We start from the raw sequence: 21,109 nt of genomic DNA, 5'->3' as shown, positions 1-21,109 counted from the left end.
CTTGGACCTTCCTGAAAGGACGTCTCAATAGCTTCTCATATCACCCAACAAAAATCCTTCCCAAACTGATACCCTTTATTGCTATTTTATGTCCCTATGGTTCTTTAAAACATGGTGCTGGAGAGAACTGTCACCGGATGCACCCATATAATGTCATTGGTCAAATCAAAATCGCCCAGATGTTGACTTGCCATAGAGGTTCCCAGATGAAATGCTTTACTATAATCCACCTCTTCTAAACTCTACGTATTTGGTCCACATTATAAGTGTAGGAATGAAGTGAAATCAATACATTGTGTTTATTTTAAATCTGTTTTAATTATCACTGCACATTTCCCAGAAGAACCATGAAAAGAAATGCTGGATCATGAGCACATACCCACAACCACACACAAAATTTCATCCTTTAAGAAAATTAATATATTGGAAAGTCTACATTGAAATATCAATTTAGCTAAAATAATCACTTTATGTAGTGATGAAAATTATTTTCTCTAAAATGAAGTCACTTCTCTAAAATTAAATCATATCTATAACATATCTTTAAAGTCAGAAGCAAAAGTGGCTGTGAAAAAAATCCTGATATTTTGGGTGTTTGCTTTCAAATGAATTCCAGGCAATTGCCCCACAATGATGGATCCTTTAATGGGAGGTGTATCAACTGTTGAATAAACTACTTGAAAGTAAAGAAAAGATGACCCCCTACCTGCCTTTCTTCCTAAAGAAAACTGAAACCTCAGAGTGCTTAAGCTTAGATGCAATTTTTCCCAAAGAGTGACCTCTAGAATACGTGCTAATTATATTTTATCTCATTTCTTCTCAGTGGTTAGTGACTTAAGGGTTCACTGCAGTTTTATGTAGATAATACAAGTCTCAGCCATAAAGCAATGTCTATTTCAAGTTGGCATCCTTTCGAGCCAATGGGAAACGTGTTTAAATACTTCATGTCTTTCTCAAGATGACCCCTGCCTAGGTTTTGGGGTGTTAAAGTAGCACCCATGAACAAAGTGGGTCTAGTTATCTATTCTGTTGTTGATGGGTACCATCTAGTAGACTTCAACTCATAGTAATCCTCTGTGTGACAAAATAGAACTGTCCCACACTATTTCCTAGACTGCAATTTTTACAGGACAGACTGTCAAATTATCTGCAGCATCTACTAATCAATGCAGTTATTGTTAAGTGCTGTTGATTATTACAACTCATATGGTCCTAGGTGGCAGGAGAGAATTACGCCATAAGATTTTCTAGAGGAAGCTCTGTTGGCTTATGGGTTATGGGTTTGGCTGCTAATTTAGAGGCAAGCAGATTGAATTCATCAGCTGCTCCTCTGGAGAAAAATGATGGTTTCTACTCCTGTAAAGATTTACTATCTCAGCATCCCATAGGGGCAGTTCTGCCCTGTCCCAGTGTGAGTCAGAATTGAATCCATGGTAGTGAGTGAACTTCATGAGAGCCTATCGTAAGTGTTTTCTCACACTGAGGGTATCACAGTCTTGGATGGCCTGCTTTTCAGTCCATGTTTAACCACTGCACAATAGGAATTCTTTTCATGGAAACGGGACATACTATAGGTTTCCACTGAGATATCTAGTGACCCTTTCTGGTTAACCTTTACAGAGTTATGCTGATGACTTATGACATAATTGAGGAACTTTGGCAAGGCTGCCTACAGTCCCACTGATCTTTTTTCATGAGACCACTATTCACCAATACCTAACAATGTGCTGCCAAGAATCAAGGTAAGTTATGTATCCTGCTCTAAAAAAATGATATTATTCCTGGAGAAATCCTTTGCATCTCAGGAGTCTTTGAGATACTTATATTATCACTGGTTTCCATCATCCTTTATGCTCTTACAACTTATAGACCATTTCTACTGTCAGTCCCATATCTACATTGCACAACCACTATCCACCAGAAGGGGGAGATAAGAAGAAGAAAGGTGGGGGGTATAAAGAGGAAATGAATCATAGACCAATGTCTCAAAATAATCACAGAATTAGATATTTGGACTCAACATAACCAAGAGGTTCTCATTCTAACCGTGTATAAAACGATCCACAAATGATCAAGATTCAAGGTGTTTGTGACTGTGTCTTTTAAAAAGATTTAACCTTAAAATACTCTATTGCAGATGCTGACCAGCGTCTAACTCAGGAATACCCAAGTGTAAGATGTCTATATTATTTCCATAAAATGTTAATGTTGATATATAAAAGACAAATATACCGAAGCATAGTCCTACTAGTTAAATATGGAGCTACCCATGTTACAGGCACTGGCAGAACTAGCTTTTTCTTTGCTCTGAAGGATAGAATAGTCAATATGAAATCAGCGTCTCATTCTTTAGATTCTGGCAGACATACTAACCAATAAACATCAAACTAGTGTTCTTTTTAGTGCACACGTATGGGTAAATTTCAGTTCCAAGAGAGGCAATGTACCTTTTTCAAATGTAATATTAGAGTTATCCAAGCAAATAAAATTGGGTTGGTTTGGAGGTGCAGCTTTCTGACATATGAAGTGTTTCACACTTAAACGAAAATAGAGATGTGTACTTCACTATACAAGTTGCTTTATTTGAGTTACCCCTGAGATAACAATTTTTGAGATAGGTCTAGGATGAGCTTGCAGATTAGCAATATGATTGAATGATACCTTTCTGGGAGGGCAGGTGGACAGGAGTGGCACAGATGTTATCTGAATGACCCCAAAGCACTCCCTAGCATGCTTATTAACTTATGGAGCTATATTCCCCAGACAGCTAGCAAATGACACATTTCAAAGACAAACCTCCTTAGCCTACTTTTTTGAAAGCATCGACAGCTTGTTCTGATGGACCTCAATGAGGAGGAAGAGATCCCGAACAGGAAAGGTAAGAGTTGCTTAGCATGAGCTGTTTAAACCTCAGCGAGGCATGGGGACTTAGAGTGCTGTGGGAAGGAGCAGTACAACTCTGGTGACTGGATGCTTGAAATGACCTAATAGTTCTCTCACATTATGACATTATTCAACTGTCATGTGTGTCAGATGTGTGTTCACCAGACTGGAGCACATGTGATGGGACAACCCAGCACGCCATTGCCTGTGCCACATGTGAATGAGACAGAGCATGTTTGAAGATAATGAACCACTATTTTTAAAGTGTGAGATTTACTGTGACTTCTAATCCTAGTTTGGAAGTCTGCTTTTTCTATTTTTACCAGCATGTTTATTTTCATATCTGCTATATTTTAGAAACATGACATTATTTCGAGGAGCTAAAAAGAGCAGGGAAAAAGAAGAGATTGAGTAGGAAGAATTTCTAATCATTTGCTCCTTGAAAGTGTGGTGAAAAAGCGGCCATCTAGCTCAGAAGCAACAAAGCTCACATGGAAGAAGCACACCAGTCTGTGTGATCACGAGGTGTCAAAGGGATCAGGTATAAGGCATCATCCAAAGAAAAAAATCTTACCATAGTGAATGAAGGGGGAAGTGCAGAGTGGAGACACAGAGTCCATTTGTAGGCCACTGGAGATCCCCTCACAAAGGGGTCTAGCAGAGGAGATGAGTCAGTCAGGGTGCGATGTAGCACCGATGAAGAATACAGCTTTCCTCCAGTTCCTAAATGCTCCCCCCCTCCCAACTACCATGATCCCAATTCTGCCTTGTAAATCTGGACAGAGCAGAGGATGTACACTGGTGCAGATAGGAGCTGGAGGCACAGGAAATCCAGGGTGGTTGATACCTTCAGGACCAGGGGTGTGAGGGGCGATACAGGGAGAGTAGAGGGTGAGTGGGCTGGAAAGAGGGAACCAATTACAAGGATCTACATGTGACCTCCGCCCTGGGGACAGACAACAGAAAAGGGGGTGAAGGGAGACGCCAGACAGGTCAAGATATGACAAAATAATAATTTATAAATTATCAAGGGCTCATGAGGGAGGGGGGAGTGGGGAGGGAGGGGAAAATAGAGGACTTGATGCAAAGAGCTTAAGTGGAGAGCAAATGCTTTGAAAATGATGAGGGCAAAGAATGTATAGATGTGCTTTATACAATCGATGTTTGTGTGAATTGTGATAAAAGTTGTATGATTCCCTAATAAAATGTTTAAAAATAAATAAATAAAGATTAACAGACAAGAAATAGAATAAAGGCAAGAGGGATCCGATTACAAGGATCTACATGTGATTTCCTCCCTAGGGGATGGACAACAGAAAAGTGGGTGAAGGGAGACGTCAGACAGGGAAAGATATGACAAAATAATAATTTATAAATTACCAAGGGCTCATGAGGGAGGGGAGAGCGGGGAGAAAGGGAAACAATGAGAACCTGGTGCCAGGGGTTTAAGTGGAGAGCAAATGTTTTCAGAATGATGACGGCAATGAATGTACAGATGTACTTTACACAATTGATGTATGTAAGGCTTGTGATAAGCGTTGTATGGTCCCCTAATAAAATGATTAAAATAAAAAAAGAAAGTGTAAACCCACTGCCATTGAGTATAAAGTATAACTGCTCCTTAAGGGTTTCTGAAACTTAAATAGGCAAGCAGCCTCATCATTTCAAGCATCTGGTTAGTTTGAAATGTGAAATTTTGGTTAGTAGTTTAATGTCCACTATTCAGCCAAGGTTCCTTTCTGAAGAGAGCAGTCGCTAATCAATGTAAGCACATTTAACCTGATTAGAATAAAGGTTGTTTTATTTTCAATTATTTTAAGGTCAAGAACATTTTTAAACTCTTTTTAAAAAATTCATTTTATTGGTGGCTCTTACAACTCTTATCACAATCCATACATATATCCACTGTGTCCTGCACATTTGTACATATGTTGCCATCATGATTTTCAAAACATTTTCTTGCTACTAGAGCCCTTGGTATAAACTCTTTCCTCCACCCCCCCTCACCCTCCCTCACTCAGGAACCCTTGATAATTTATAATTTTTTTCATATCTTACACCAACCTCTGACTCCCTTTATCTATTTTTCTGATGTTTGTCCCCCTGGGGGGTATATGTAGACTATTATGATCAGTCCCCCAACTTCCCCAGACCCTCCTGGTATCGCTACGCTCATTATTGGTCTTGAGGAGTTTATTTGTCCTGAATTACCTGTGTTGTGAGCTCTTGTCTGTACCTGTGTACATGCTCTGACCTAGCCAGATTTGTAAGATAGAATTGGGGTCATGATAGTGAGGGGTAGGAAGCAATAAAGAACTAGAGGAAAGGTGTATGTTTCGTCGGTGCTATACTGCAACCTACTGGCCCTTCTCTTCCTTGTGACCCTTCTATGAGGGTATGTCCAATTTTCTACAGATGGGCTGTGAGTGTCCACTCTGCTCTCCCCATCATTCACATCCATACTATTTTTTGTTCTGAGTCTTTGATGCCTGATACCTGATCCCCTTATGATCCCCTCATGGTGTGGTTCTTCCATGTCGGCTTTGTTGCTTCTCAGCTAGACAGCTGCTTGTTTATCTTCAAGCCTTTAAGACCCTAGATGCTATATGTTTTGTAGCCAGGCACCATCAGTTTTCTTCACCACATTTGCTTATGCACCCTCTTTGTATTCAGTGATCATTAGGGAAGGTGAGCATCACAGAAGGGGGTGGGCAAAGGCCTGAACAGAAGTTTCTCAAGGGAAGAAATGCAAATGGCCAATAAACATATGGGAAATTGTTCCTGTTCATTGGCCATAAGAGAAATGCAAATTAAAACAACTAACACCTTCAAAGTTAGCCCAATTCAAAAAATCAGAAAGTTACAAGTGTCAGAGGGGCTATGATGAGATAGGAACTTTTATCCTCTGCTGCTGGACCTGTAGGTATGTACTGCCACTATGCAAATCGATTTGGCGATATCTAAAACAGATGCAAATCAAGCTACAGCAAAACCCAGCAATCGCCCTACTGGGCATATAACCAGAAGAGACAGGAAACAAACCACGGCCAGACATCTGTGCTCCAGTGTTCATTGTGGTGCAGTTCACAATCATTAGGAGTGGCAAACAACACAAATTTCCGTCAAGAATGAATGGATTAAAAGGATGTGGTACATACATGCAATGGAGTTCTAGCATCCTTAAAAAGCAGTGATGAACTCCTGAAGCACATCGCTGCATGGGAAGAACTGGAGGAAATTATGCAAAGCGAAGTAAGCCAAGCACAAAAGAGCAAGTACAATATGAGTCCGCTGAGGTAAGCTTAAAAAGCAAAAGGGGCATAAGGGACAAGCTACTATATGTGTACACCCCTCGGGTGAGGTCCAGCCACTATGGCAGGGACCAGATCCGATACATATAGCAGCCAACTAAAAAGGAGGGGGAAACAAACAAAACAGAGAGACAGGGGTAGAAGGGTACAGGGCACTAACTCACTCAAGGGGAGGGCGTTGTTTATATCCCGACAGGAGAAGAGAGAGGGACCAGACTTCAACCCTGTGTGCCAAGACATGAATGCAACATACCGGCATGAAGCAGGGAACCAATAGAGAGGACTTTGGGGCCCAATCCCAGCTACGTAGACAAACCCCCCGGCCCCAAGAATGCAATGCAGTGCTCTACTGTGGACATCACTGAAGCTACAGCTCAGAGAGAGTGGCACGTCTGAGCAGAGCACACTGGACCAAAGGGGAAAGGAGAGAGAAAGAAAGAGTGGAACATATCCTGGCCCACCGAGCCCCAAGGATGATATTCTGGTTAGGAGCGGCCAGTGCACAGAGAGGGCCATAAGGCCTGCCCCACCAAGAGGCATTCCGTCCCTTGCTGACCCATAGCACTATAGAGGACAGCACTGGGGAGTGCAACAGAGCAGCAAGGGGAGCAAAGCAGTAAAGTCCCCAAGGAATACCAAAATTAGACTTTGGGGGCAGGACATGGCATCCCATCAGACTCAACCAGAAAACACTCCTAAAGGTCAACAAACAGACTTGGAACTATTTATAGGCTTTTCTTTATTTTTGCTGGTTTTGGTCTTATTATTGATTTTGTCTTGTTTTGCTTTGTTTTGTGCTTATTACTGCTTTTGTATGTTTATCTAGATAAAATGGGTATTCTCTGGGGGAGAATACAGTGGGACTGAGGATTCCGAAGGGAACACAGGCGACACTGAGACAGGGAAAGGAAGGGGTGCCAACAAACCCAGGGATAAGGGAAACACAAGTGATCTAACATTGATAGTGAGGAGGGCTTAGGATCCCCGGTGGGGTTTGATCACGTGCTATGTAAATGAGAGGAATTACTGAAAGTCAAAAGATGGTCCAAGAGGAAAGTAAAAGGAAATAGAGGAAAGAAGTAGGAGGTAATGGACGTTGATAGAGGTCTAAATACAGGCATGTACATATTCAAATATATTTATATATAACAATAGGGAAATGGATCTATGTACATATATTTTCAAATATTTTAAGATGACTTTAGTCCAGGACTACTCTGTAGGGTAATTTGCCTTTCAATAGCCCACACGTTAATGCACACTGCCCTCAGCCACAAGAAATTCGAAACAAGTAGGCAATTGCATGCTTTTTTTATTCAACCTGTCTATGCACTTATTTCAAATTCTGTGGACTTGACTTAGTCATACATCAACTCAAGTGTGCGCTATAGAGCTGTGTTCCATTGGGTTTTCAAGGCTGCTTTTCTCGAAAGATGCTCGTTGGACTTTCCTTCCAAGACACCTCTGCTTTGAAATGAGCCTCCAGCCTTTTGGTAAACAGTTAGGCGTGGGCATCACTTGGGGACGACTCTATCTCCAAACCATTCTTCTTGAATCCATATTTATCTCCCTCCAAAGGTCTCTTCACATGGGCCCAGAGTTCGCTTTCCAACATGCAACCATAAATAGAACACCCACTGTTGGCTTCAGAAAATGTCTTTTACTTAACTCTTAGAATAATGTACCAGGTGTAACATGACTCTGACCCAATATTTACCTGCCTCGCTTTAGGCTGCTCCCTTCTCGACTCTGCCTCACACTCGCTTTCTTCTTTCCTCTCAAACTTGGTCATAACTTAAATAAGTACTTATCTGAGAATGCGTTACTTTAATATCTGTGTCCAGCACTAATCTTTGGGCCTTGGGAGAAGACACTCCTCATATGTACTATTGATTCAGGTTTTTAGAGACGAGCAAAATCCGCTCCCACGTTTTCTGCCTTCAACACCAGTGTATTTCACTCCACCTTCAATCTCTTCAAGTTCCTCTAAAGCCATTTCAAACCATCATGTGACTTGCAGGACCTATTACTCAATTATAGTTTCGTCTGACTCACTTGCTTTCGATAAGCAAGGTGTGATCAGTCACTGGAGCAGGATATCATGTTTGGTGCAGTGCAGAGATAACAATATTGTAAAAGAGCCGAAGTGGGATGTATTGGCACATGATGATGAATTCAGACTTGCTGGAAATTGTGAGGCTGACACAGGATTGGAAATGTTTCATTCTGGTGAACTGCAGACCACCATGAGTCTTTCTCTCTATGTGTATATCTTTCAAGTAAATATTTATTTAATTCTTACAAATACACAAATATGAAAGATAACATTCTCATTAAACTGTTATAAAGACAGGTTCAGAAAGGACAAGTTAAGCCAAAAAAAAAAAAAACCCTGAATTTAAACAATCAGAAATCATTATTCCTTCTACCATAAAAAGCAGACACATGATAATTCAAGAAGCTTTTTTGTTATTTTATTTATTTTTTTAATTCAGGAAGCTTTTATGGTCAAGTAGGTATACTCGGATTTTGTTTAAATTGCCGAAATTCAAGATAACATGGAATATGTCTCAACATATGTTACAATTACACAAAGAATACTGAAAGATGAAATTGATTCACTGCAAGAAATGTTCTGCTCCTGAAATCTCAATAATATCTAACATATTTCTAAGCCAACTGACAGACTCCATGCTTAGAAAGTATAACATACATTTAGCATAACAAGCCAGTGTTCTGTTTTAAACTTATTATGGACCTGTGTGGCTGCCTTTTTCTGCAGGAGGATTATACATTTCTATTCCATTTAATTTAGGACCTGCAATGTTGAAATAAACTTAATGGCAGTGGGATTTTGTTGTTGTTGTTTTTATTTTTAATGTGACTGCAAGATTGCTGGTGGTGTGGGCTCCTCACCACAAGGAGGGTGGTTCAATACCACCAACTGATACCAGAGATAAAGATGAGGTTTTCTGGTTCTGTAAACGTTTACAACCTTGGAAATCTCAAGGAGCACTCCAGCAGTGCGCTCTAAGGTTGCTATTAGTAGAAACTGACTTAGAAACAAGAAGTTTGAACCTACACAACCTCCTATAATAATTAAATGGAATTGTCATGGATTATTGTGGGGTTGAAAATTTTCAGAACCAGCACAATGTCCACCTTCTTTGTCTTCCTCTTAGCCACGAGAATACCAATACTCCAGACTAAAGTGGCTCCATAAGCTTGGCTCCTGAAGTAAAATCACATAGAGCAAACCCAGCTTTCCGTGGATCTGCATCGTGAATACAACAAAAACCTTAGGCTTTAAACTACCTGATCTTGACATTGTTCAATTACTCTTCATGATCGATTCCTATCATATTAGCATTATGCTACATAAATGATCAATCATAAAATTCAATGCCTTACAAGTTCTCCTTTCTCACTCCTGAATCTGCAGTATGACTCCTGTGTCAGTCTGGGTAGACTAGAGAGACAAATCCATGGACACACACACATGTGTATAAGAAAGAGATTTATATACAAGAGCAATTGGACATTGAGAAAACATCCTTGCCCAGTCTAGATCATGTCCATAAGTCAGATATTAGCCCATATGTCTGATACCAATCTATAAAGTCCTCTTCAGACTCACAAAACATATTCAATGATGCCAAATGTAGAAGATCACAGGCCAGTGGGTAGAAAGTCCTTTGATCCAGAGGCATAGGAAACATCTCAGCGCTGGCAGGGGACTCTGCATCAGGATAGATCCATGTGGCTTGTCTTCTGCAATGTCTCCCAGGGAGTAGCAGAGAGAAAGAGGTGTCTTCTGCCTCCAAGGAGGAAGTACCAGATTTCCCAGAATTCTCAGGAGAAGGCCATGCCCACACAGAAGTCTCATTGGCTATCTCCAGACTGACAGCCTAGACTCCACCCCTGCACTCCTAATCCTTAAATTGACACCAGATTAGGTGACTCCCAGAACTCCAGCACTCTGTTCTTGGTTGGTACATTGTAGATATACCAAGTGTGAATTGAGTCCAGCAACTGCTGTATAGCTTTCAATTTGTGAACAGAGCCAGGCACTTTCTTCTCATGAGTAGAAGAAGCAAAATAGATCAATAAAACCATACAGGTACCAATAGACACTTGTACCATAACTAATAATATTCCATTGGCCAAACCAAGTTTTATGACCAAGACCGCAATTAATGGCTACTCTACTGGAAAGTACCCAAAAAGTCACATATTCAAGAGAAGTAAAAATTAAGAACAACTATTCAATTTCTATAGTCTACAGCATTTGACGATTCTTTTCTTTCTTTTATTTTTTTTCACTGGAAACTATTTTAAATTTATTTACCATCACTCCAGCATAAAAACTAAAAGGTGAAAATTCATTTTGTTTGTTTCTCTCAAGTAGTCTTCATTTTGATCTATTTTTTCATGTATACTTTTTCCCATTTACTTCACATAGCATTCAATTTAATCACTCAATCATAATCATAAGATTAATGTACATATATTCATACACACAAAAAAAACCCCAAACCTCACTGCCATTGAGTGGATTCTGACTCCTAGCAGCCCTAGTGATAATGTGTTGGGTCAATAAATCCAAAGTCAGTAGTTCAGAACCACCAACCATTTGGTGGCAAAAGATGTCTCAGTAACCCACAGGGAAGTTCTTCCCTGTCCTATAGACTAAACTGTGTATCCCCATACATTGTCACCGAACACAGGGACAAATGTAATTATGGATCTGTAATTACTTCTCCTGTAACGTTGGAAGGTAATTCTCCAACTCTTTCTAGTCTCCGATGTTAACAGTGAGAATTCTAATGATACTGAGTCCCAATTCTCAGAAAACATGTGAGTTTTACTGTTTCTGGAATTTTATGTTTGCCTTTAGTCTCTGATGGAGTAGCACCCTGTTGCCCATTGAGCTCCTAACCCAAAGTTGAGATATTCAAATCCACCAGGCAGAAATAATAGGCTGTCACTCTCCTAAAGATTTAAAGTCTTAAGACCCAAAAGAGACTGTTCTACTTTGTCATAGAGGGTCAAAATGAGTCTGAATAAACTCAATGGAACATAGGGGGTTTTGTTTGTTTTATATTGATTTTAGTTTAGTTTAGTTTTTAAATTTTATCATCATAGGCCTAAATGTATATGGAATTTTTTTTTCCTTTCACTTGATACAGCACATGTAGACCATCCCAAAGTGGACTTACCTCCTCCTGGGTGGTGCTGGAACGATCCAGAGGGGGCTACAAAACAGATGCCACACATTATTCTAGATTATGGGTTTTGGTACAAAAATTTTTAATTACTTTGGAGGCACCAAATGATTTTTTTTCCTGAAAAGGGGCGATAGGTCAAATAAATTTTGGAACCTGTGATACAAAGGTTGTGTTTGTCATCATCCCTAGAGAATATTTTCCTATAATTTTAAATATATTATTTATCTGTCTGAGGCACCTCTATTACATGAATATTTAACTCTGATTATCCCCTAGCTTAGCTTTCATGTTTTTCATCTATGTTTACTTTTGTACTTTATTTGAGAATTATTTTGCTTAGTGTTCCCAGCTCATTAGTTCATGCTAAAGTAATTTAATTCTATTAAATCTTTTATGATTATGATTTTTTCATCTTTGGATTTTCTTGTTTTGTTGATAAGATACAATTTTATCTCCCACTGGATTTCTTATTTATAAGTTTTTTACATCCTTTTCCTACTTGCCCCTTGGACCCACTTCTAAGTGCTGTGCTTCCTCTGTTCATACTCTCCAAGGTTCAACGGGTGTTGGTTGCTAGTTGTGTGATTTTTCAGTAATTCTTGTCACCTCTGAAGACTACTTCTATTTGCTAAAGTATCTTGCTACCACAGGAAAGCGGTGAATCAATCCACCCAAAAGGAAAATCCCAGCAAGCTGTTTGGGGTAAAGAAGACTTCCATTCCTATGTCTTCCTCTTCCAAACCCTCACATTCATTACTCCAACAGAAAATGATCAATAGGTTGGACATTTTATAGTAGTTGTGGGGCAATCTGCCTCTTTCCTTACTCTGGTACCCGATTCAACAACCCTGACCTTGACTCAGGGGTTCCTCCTGTCCCTTGGATTGACTGTCCTGGAATTTATAAGGGCCCTGGATATTCCATATTTATTTCCACAGTCTGCTTGTATACTCAGAGCACTGATGGTGCAATGGTTACCCATTGGGCTGCTCACCACAGGGTCAGAAGTTGAAAACTACCGGCCACTCTATGGGAGATAGACAGAGCTTTCTACTCCCATAAAGAGTTACAGTCTCAGGAACTAACAGAGGAAGCTCTACCCTATCCTGTTGGGTTGATGTGTCTTGGTATCAACTCAATGATGGTGAGTTTGGTTTGGTTTGGGGCTATTGTGCAGTTTGGAGTCACAGTGTCTTTAGTCAACTGAATTCATATGTTTTATTACATTTATTCTTTTTGCTTCACAGTGTCACTACGGGCATATTTTAAGATATTTAATGATCTTATGTGTTCAATTTATGGATGTTGAGACAATGTGATAATGTTTGTCTTGTTCCAATCTTCTTTACCATCTCATTGAGTTTAAACTAAATGCATACCAATTCCATTAAAAATCTTTAACAGATTATACGAAAAATATATAAATTTCATATCCACCCAAGTCAAAATATCACAAATCATCCCTCAGTAGAGTTTAAACGAATGAGGGTTTACTATGAAAAGAATGCTCTGTCTAGACAATACTTCAGCAAAACTTTCACCTCAAAGAAGAAGAGAAGAAATCAGCTGAGCTGATTTTCAGAGACTATGCTTTGGTTTCAGATGGTTGTGAGAGTTCTTTGTAGATACAGACGGGTTTCACTTGACAGATGAAGTGACTAAGGCTATTCAAGATTATGTGATGCTCTTAAAAAATGTTGCCAAGCAGCCTTTTGGTCAAGAATAGTCTCCAATAAGTCCTTGCCCTCTGAACATCCTTTCAGATTTATTTTCCAGCTCATTCCATCAATTTATGACTGTGCAGAGAAAGCCAAAAAAGAGTAACGTGCACCACCCTGTGAACTCAGGAACATTCAGTTCACGTATCCTCCAGCTCTTGAAGTCTCAGCTTGCTAACAAGCAACAGTAACACATAGCAGAAATTATCTCCAATCACATTAATTCTCCTTAATATATAACATGTGGCCAGGCAATGTGACCCTTCCGAAGCTCTATTTTCTACAATGCCGTGCTTATTAACATCGTCTCTAAAAATATATTGTGAATGACCAACGACAATCTGCCTTGTTGTCTCTCAAAATGCATAAAAATTAGAACACCATTTTGGCCAGTTAGCCCCCTCCACCTGAAAACTATTGCAAAAAATTGAGTTTATTTGTGATCATGCGCTCAGTTTTGATTCTAGAAAATAAGAAACTAGTTGGAAAATAATGCTTTCATCAGGTGCAGTGGACATCTGTGCTTTTAACATCTGCACTAGGGGCAGAGGCTCAGCCGGGACAGAAAGGGAGTATCCTAAGAGTCAATTAGATACATCAGAAGTTTTGATGAAAAGAAGCAATTCTTTCAATAACAAAGGCTGTTATTCTTCTTTCAAATAACAGCATGAAAGCATTTCTTTTCACAGAGAAACTAGCCATATTTCTGTCATACCCACAAAATCTATTATTATCCAGTATCCACAGAAGAGAACTCCCCAACAAAGAGTAAAGCGATATATGGATTGCATCTACAAATGTTTCTAAATTAGAAATGATTTCTGCAGAGGAGCTATAGGCAGGACTTTGGAATGCAAGGGAACACATTTCAGAGAAAGGAGACAGATCTGTACCACATGGTAGGAGCCTGGTGGCAGGCACGAGTATTATCCAGCCTGTTTGCTGCTAAGAAGTATGCTGCCATCCCACAGGACAGCCATGCAGGGGGAAGTGTCAAAACTTTACTATAAAGAGAAAAAACCGTAACCCTAGCGGTGCTGTAAGATGAGCACAAGAGAGAACTGATAACCAAAAGAAGGAGGCTGCTGCGAGAGTGCTTGCCCCATAAATATGTACTCTTTGAAACCCTAAACAGGGGCTCTGTGATTCAGAACTGACTTCACGCCAGCAGATGGACTTTTACTTTAAAATAAGAAAAATACTCATGCATTCACATTGTAGTCTTAAAGATGAATTTTCTCATTTGTATCTCTCTATGGAAATAGAAAGAAATCCTGGTGAGACAATTTTTAAAGCACATGGCTGCTAACCAAAAATCCAATGGTTCAAATCCACCAGCTGCTCCTTTGGAGGAAACTGTGGCTTCCATACAGATTTATCCTGTGGGAAGCCTGTGGGGTGGTTCCACTCTGCTCTGAGGGGTTACTGAGAGTCCGAGTTCACTAGAGGCAGTGGGCTTGTTTCTGTGGGTGGCAATAGAAAACATGTGTGTACTAAATATCTATTCATTTATATCAGCATTATATAGATAGATTATAGATGATAGAGATAGATAGATATAGATATATTTTACCAGGACATTGTTTTCCTTTTGTAAATGAGCACGATCATTTTGATTGGAAACCTATTTATTTTTGTGTTAAACCCACTATAGAGGGACTGTGTCTAAGCAATAGTGAATAAGGCCCTCTATATTGATATATAATATAGAGAAAGGTGGAGGAAAATGTGAGCCAGAGTCTCCTATCACCTAAGTTAATCCCATATAAGTTTTAGTCAGCCATGTAAAGTTCAAGTCTGGGGATATTTTCCACTGTCTTCCAAGTCTTCTAGAAAAATCAATCTTAGCCAGAGTTGGTCATCATGAAGATTAAGGTAACTTTTGCAGCTATCTAACTTATTCAGTGACTAGGATAGGTACCAAGTAGTCTCTAACCGTAATCTTATTTTACATTCAAATCTTGATTAATTCTAACTGAAAATTTGGATTCCTTTAATATCTAAAGATCTCTTTGGAACATAAAATGGTACTATAGTTTCATAAACATTGCATTACATCACTTTTCTGTTTCTTTCAAGTTACTTCTTCACATGAAAGCTTCTTAGAAGTTAATATTTCTTCCTATACATAAACAGTTGAAATCTAATAGCATAACTTCTGGGCTTACAAGTGCTTCCAGTTAATACAACTGATCCTATAGAAAGGCTGATTACTCTCTCAACTGAAGTCTAAAAGTGACAGTATTCTATAGAAAACTGGCTTCTTTGTTAGGCCCCACTAACAAGTATAAACATACATTATATTTATAAATTTATTCTTAATCTGTTTCCTGAATGTGTAAACTAAGTAGTAAGACATTGTTAGCATTGTTTATTAATAAAGACCCTATTGCTATGAGAATTCCAAATAGAAGGAAATTTAATTCTTAGGCATTCGGAAAATTCACTAAACAATGACTTAATATCTTAAAGCTATCCAAAGGCACAACATAAAAATTAAAATAAAAGCTAAATGAACAAATAAACATATCGAGTTCAAATGTGTATGCAAAATGCAAATGTATAAATAACTCAAACAGTTCATTCCTTGAAATAAGTTTGAATAATGGAAGATATCACGATTATTTTCCCGTGTAGAGCTGGATGTAAGGGTCAGTCGAAATGAGAAGGGTTACACGGAGGGAAGAAGGAAGCAGAAGTCAAGAGGGATAGAGGAATACGAATTTGAAGAGAAACTTGATGAAAATATCTGCTCTCCAAGGGAACTTCTGTGCAAATTGGTTAAGACCACTATCATGCCTGGACCCTTTGGCAGACACAGCAAGCAATTGCAACCTTCTCAACATTTAAAATAGTCTGAAAACAGCCCTTAGTGCTCAGCTGAATACAGTGTTTTCCATATGTTTGTGTTATTGCTGTTATTACTGTGCACTAAAGTGGGTGAACAAATACGAGGAAAGCCTTACTTTTATTTTGATGAGAAATACTCTACTGACTCTTTCAGAACTCTGCTGGTGTACTTGTTATGCATTGAACTGCTAACCACAAGGGCAACAGTTTGAAACCACCAATGCCTTCAAAGGAGAAAAGCAAGACTTTCTAATCCTGTAAAATGTTACAGCCTTGGAGAATCATATGGACAGTTCTACCTGGCAGACCTTACTCTAGGTTTGCTATGAGTAAGAACCAACTTGATGGAAGTGAGTCCTGTGTTTTTTGATTTGGTTCCTAGTTAGAACCCCTTCGAAGTCATTCTTTACACATTATTCATAGTGCAGAGACACAACTAGATTTGGATCCATTTTTGCATTAGAATTTTTCATCAAAATAAAGAATAAATGTAGTAACTGTTTTCTTGTATAAAATGTTAGGTTGAATTATTTTATTGTCATCATAAGAAATTAAGACTGTATTGTTTTTTAATTATTTAATAATGGATTATATTTTATTTCATGATATTTTTCTCTCTTGTGGGATTGGACATATTCTCTTCTGCTTCCACTATTGTCAGAGGAAGTCATGCCAGGGCTGAAAAAGCTCCAAAGAGGAGGTGGAGCAACAAAGTGTGCAAAAGACACAAACCACACTCACTCCCATCGAGTCGAATTTGACTTATGGTGGCACAATATGATAGGGGAGAGAAGTGAGGATATCATTTTGACCAGAAATCCTTCACTGACTCTGTGAAAGTTTGACTCATGGTCTCCTCCAGGCAGCATGGATCTGAGTCCACATAGTCTTAGCATCCAAATTGCCTTACGGTAAAGGTCTATTTGGATTTTTTATTAACCATTTTTTCTCACTCCCCATTATATACATTTTCTAAAATAGGAAACACACGCACATCATTGACCAAAGCAAACTGTAAGCAATACACTGGCGGTGGTCAGACCAGTTCCCTGGGCACCCAATCTGGACAGTTGTGAAGTTTTTAATGAGGGTTCCCTTCTCAGATATGCACACTTGCTAGGCTAGCAAGAAGACAACACACGATATATGCAAATTCTTTAACTGTGAATAAATATTTCTCAAAGTGCACAGACCCAGGAGACAAAGCTAAAGTAGGGTTGAACCCTTGGGCATTGTTAGAGTTTTGTGACTGTCTAAGAAGGAAATGCCTTGCATCAGCCAGCAAAACCCAGGCTCAGCAAACTGGCACTAGGTCACTGACACTTGCACAGACAGTCCAGTTTTACACTCTGGAGAGTCTGGAAAGGAAAAGGAAGGGAGGGAACACTTAAGCTGTTGAAACTGTTCGTCTCTCACATGAGAAAGCAAAATTGGACGGGAATGAAATTATTTATTCTCCAAAGAAAATAAACACAGTTATGTTCACACTTTGCCTCATGAGTCTGCAACTGATAGAGACATTGAAAAGTATACTGTCCAGTACTTACTAGAGAAGTAGAAAAGTAAAATTCTGTCTTATAAAATGTCCTACTTTCCAGGCTAGTACACACCAGGGACACCCAGCTCATGACTTCTGCTCATGTGCCAGAAGAAAGAGTAAACCACACAAAACGCCTTCACTCTTTTTATCTGGTATGTCAGGAAACAAATTCTTATGGAGCCTTTGAGTTTAGACTAGAACTCTTCGAAATTTCAAGACTCAATAAGAATTCATTTATGTTTCATCCTTCTCACAATATCATGCCATGGAAAATGTTTGAATTCTACCTCACATCTCAATCAAAGCAGAAATCTGACTAGATGGTTAGCTCATGATTGCTGCCTCTATATTAATATGTAAACACAAACATTGTCCAAAAGGTATCCCCAAAGGAAAGCCATCTAAGGTACTGCCAGAGTCCTTCCCTGCCATTTATAGCATCTTTGCTTATTATATGTAATCAGACATCAAACCTATTTCATCTCTCCCAATAATTCTCACACCCCCACCCATCTGTTCTCTTACAAACAGAAATAATTGTCCTCGTGTTGACAGACTGATGTAATAGTATACAAAGCATTCTTTCTGTTATTAATATATATTTTATTTCAACCTAATCTTTCCTGCTGTACTGTTGGAGTTGGCATTCTGTAGCCCAATGGTAGTTACTTCATAGCTACTCCATTCTGCTTTCCACAAGCATTCAGAGGTGCCCTATTAAGTTTGAAATACAGTTCAAACACAAGTCACCACAATTTACATAATCTTTACCATTACTCCTCTAGGATTTCCTCACATTTCATATAACCCTAATTCCAATATCTCCCAGCGTGTACATACAATAGCATGAGCGTGTACCACTTTCCTTACAATGTTTTCAAAGTGGTGGGGGGTGAGGGGAATTCATTTGTTGTCTAGGAAGGACACCTGCTTACAATTGTTTGTGGACGGATGTAAACCACAGGGCTACAACTATTGTCAAGGGGAGTGTGACTAGAAAACTGGCCGTCTATGAAATAACAATACTTCTTAGTAAACATCCCTAATGACCACAACATTGATAACTGCCAGTTATTGAATGTAAACCATTCCATGAGTCTAAACATTGTATGCAAGGTTGTAAAATGCTATACAATATTTGAGACAAATTAAAGAAGGCCAAGATAAATGTGGAGATAAGACTGTGTTAGCTTCATATGTTGTTGTTAGATGTTGTGGACTCGGTTCTGACTGATAGTGGCCCTATGTACACTTTCTGATCCTGCATCATCCCCATCAATTTTCTTATGTTTGACCCCGCCAATCAATGCTCTTCCTCGTTTTCTCTGCCCTGCTACTTTACCAAGCATAACATCCCTCTCAAGGGATTGAGCTTCTGACAATATTTCAAAAATTACATAGGACAACATCTTGTCATCCTTTCATCTAAGGAGCATTCATGCTGTACTTCTTCCAAGGAGATGTATTTGGTCTTTGACTATCCATGGTACCTTCGATATTCTTTACTAGTACCATAATCCAAACACAACAATTCTGCTTTGGTCTTCCTTTTTCAATGTTGAACTTTCATATGCATATGAGAAAATTGGAAATACTATGACTGGGGTAGTATGGGGTCAGGAACACCTTATACCCCAAAGTAACATCCTTGCTTTTCCAGAGCTTAAAGATGTCTTGTATGTCAGATTTACCCAATGCATATTTACCCAACATTTGATCTTTTGATGGCTGCTTCCATGAGAATTAGTGGGGGATACAAGCAAGATAAAATCCTTGACAACTACAACTTTTCTCCACTTATTATGATGTTCCTTACTGGTCCTGTTGTAAGGATTTTCATGTTCTATACATTGATGTGTAATCTCTGTTAGAGGCTGCAACCCTTGATCTTCATCACCAAGTCCTCCTCACTTTCAGCAAGCTAGGTTGTGTCATCTGCATATCACAGACTGTTACTGAGCCTTCCTCAAACCCTGATGCTGAGTTCTTCATATAGTCCAGTTTCTCTAATTGTTTGCTCAGAAAACAGATTGAATAAGGACGATGAGAGCACATAACCCGGAGACACAACTTTTGTGATTTCAAACCATACAGAGAATGTCCTTGTTCTGTTCCCACAACTGCCTCTTGATCATATGTAGTTTCTACGTGAGCACAATTTAGTGTTCAGGGATTCCCATTCCTCTCTAGGCTACCCATAGTATGTGATGGTCCACACAGTACAGCACAGTGGTGTAGTCAATATACATATACAAAAAATTGCATATGCAAGCATGATTAAGAGGTTAATTCTTTCCAACTCATTCTATCAATTTATCACAATCTCAAACACAATTGCAACAGATTGGTTTTATAAACAATTACAAATTGATTTCAAAATTTTTATACAGCAGCTAAGTATCTAGAATAGCTAAAACAATTTTGAAAAATAAGAGGATTCACACTCCCTGATGTAAAGGGCTATATAAAGTTACACAAATCAATTTGTAAGTGTATTGGCATAAGATTAGACCTGTAGATCAATAAAACAAAATGGATACAGAAGAAATTACATAAATATGGTCACATTATATTTTTACAATACTGTCACTCTTTCAATGAGAAAATAACAGTCTTCCAGAAAATATCCCTAGAACAAATGGTTTAAATTATTTCAAAGAAGGGAGAGAAAAGGAAAAAATAAATAAAAAGGAAATTGACAATTTGTCAAGATAATAAAAATCATTAGCTCCAATTAAATGACAACTGAAAGGACTAAATAATAAAATGGGGTAAAGAAAGAATGAATTTGGAGTAAGCAGCAATTTCTTAAATAAGACATAAAAACACGAACTACCAAAGAAAACTATTGATAAAATGAATGTTATCAAAATTATAAAAAAGTTCTTCAAAGAGACATAAAAAATAAAATTCCATATAAATCCCTGAGAAAAAAATTTGAAAACCACATATTCAATATGATTATCGAAACTCCAGAATATATAAAATCTACTACCATTTAATGCAAAGACAACATATACGTAGAGGCAACAGATTTCAACAGAAAATTCACCAAAAATAAAAGAGGAGACAAATAAATGCACATGAAAAGATGCTCAACAGTTAGTCTTGAGGGAACTGTAAATCGAAACCAGCAGGAAATACTAATTGCTACTATGGATATGTATGAGTTATTGAAGCCCATTTTCATTACCTTGCTGCTAGAACTGCAAAATGGTACAGTAACTATGAGAAACAACTTGATAATTTTATATAAAATATTTAAAATTTTGGGTGATGCCAGCCCTATGGTCCTACTCCTGCGATGTCTGCTCCGAGCAGGAACATCGTCCTCAGGGCTTGGTGGCCCAGGATGTCCTCTCCTCCCTCTCCATCCCTTTGCGTTTCTCCCTTGTGTGCTCTAATCCAATGCGCCCCTCTCCCAAAGCTGTATCCCCAGAGCTTCTGAAGTGCATTCTTCTGAGAGGGTGAGGGGGTATCCACATAGGCTGGATTGAGGCCGGCCCTGCAGACCTCTCTATTGGTTCCCCAGTACATGCCTGTGTGATGTATTCACATCTTGACACATCGGGTTAAGCC

This window comes from Tenrec ecaudatus, chromosome 3 (assembly GCF_050624435.1).
Source record: "Tenrec ecaudatus isolate mTenEca1 chromosome 3, mTenEca1.hap1, whole genome shotgun sequence".
NCBI lineage: Eukaryota > Metazoa > Chordata > Mammalia > Afrosoricida > Tenrecidae > Tenrec > Tenrec ecaudatus.
This window is presented reverse-complemented; position numbering follows the sequence as displayed.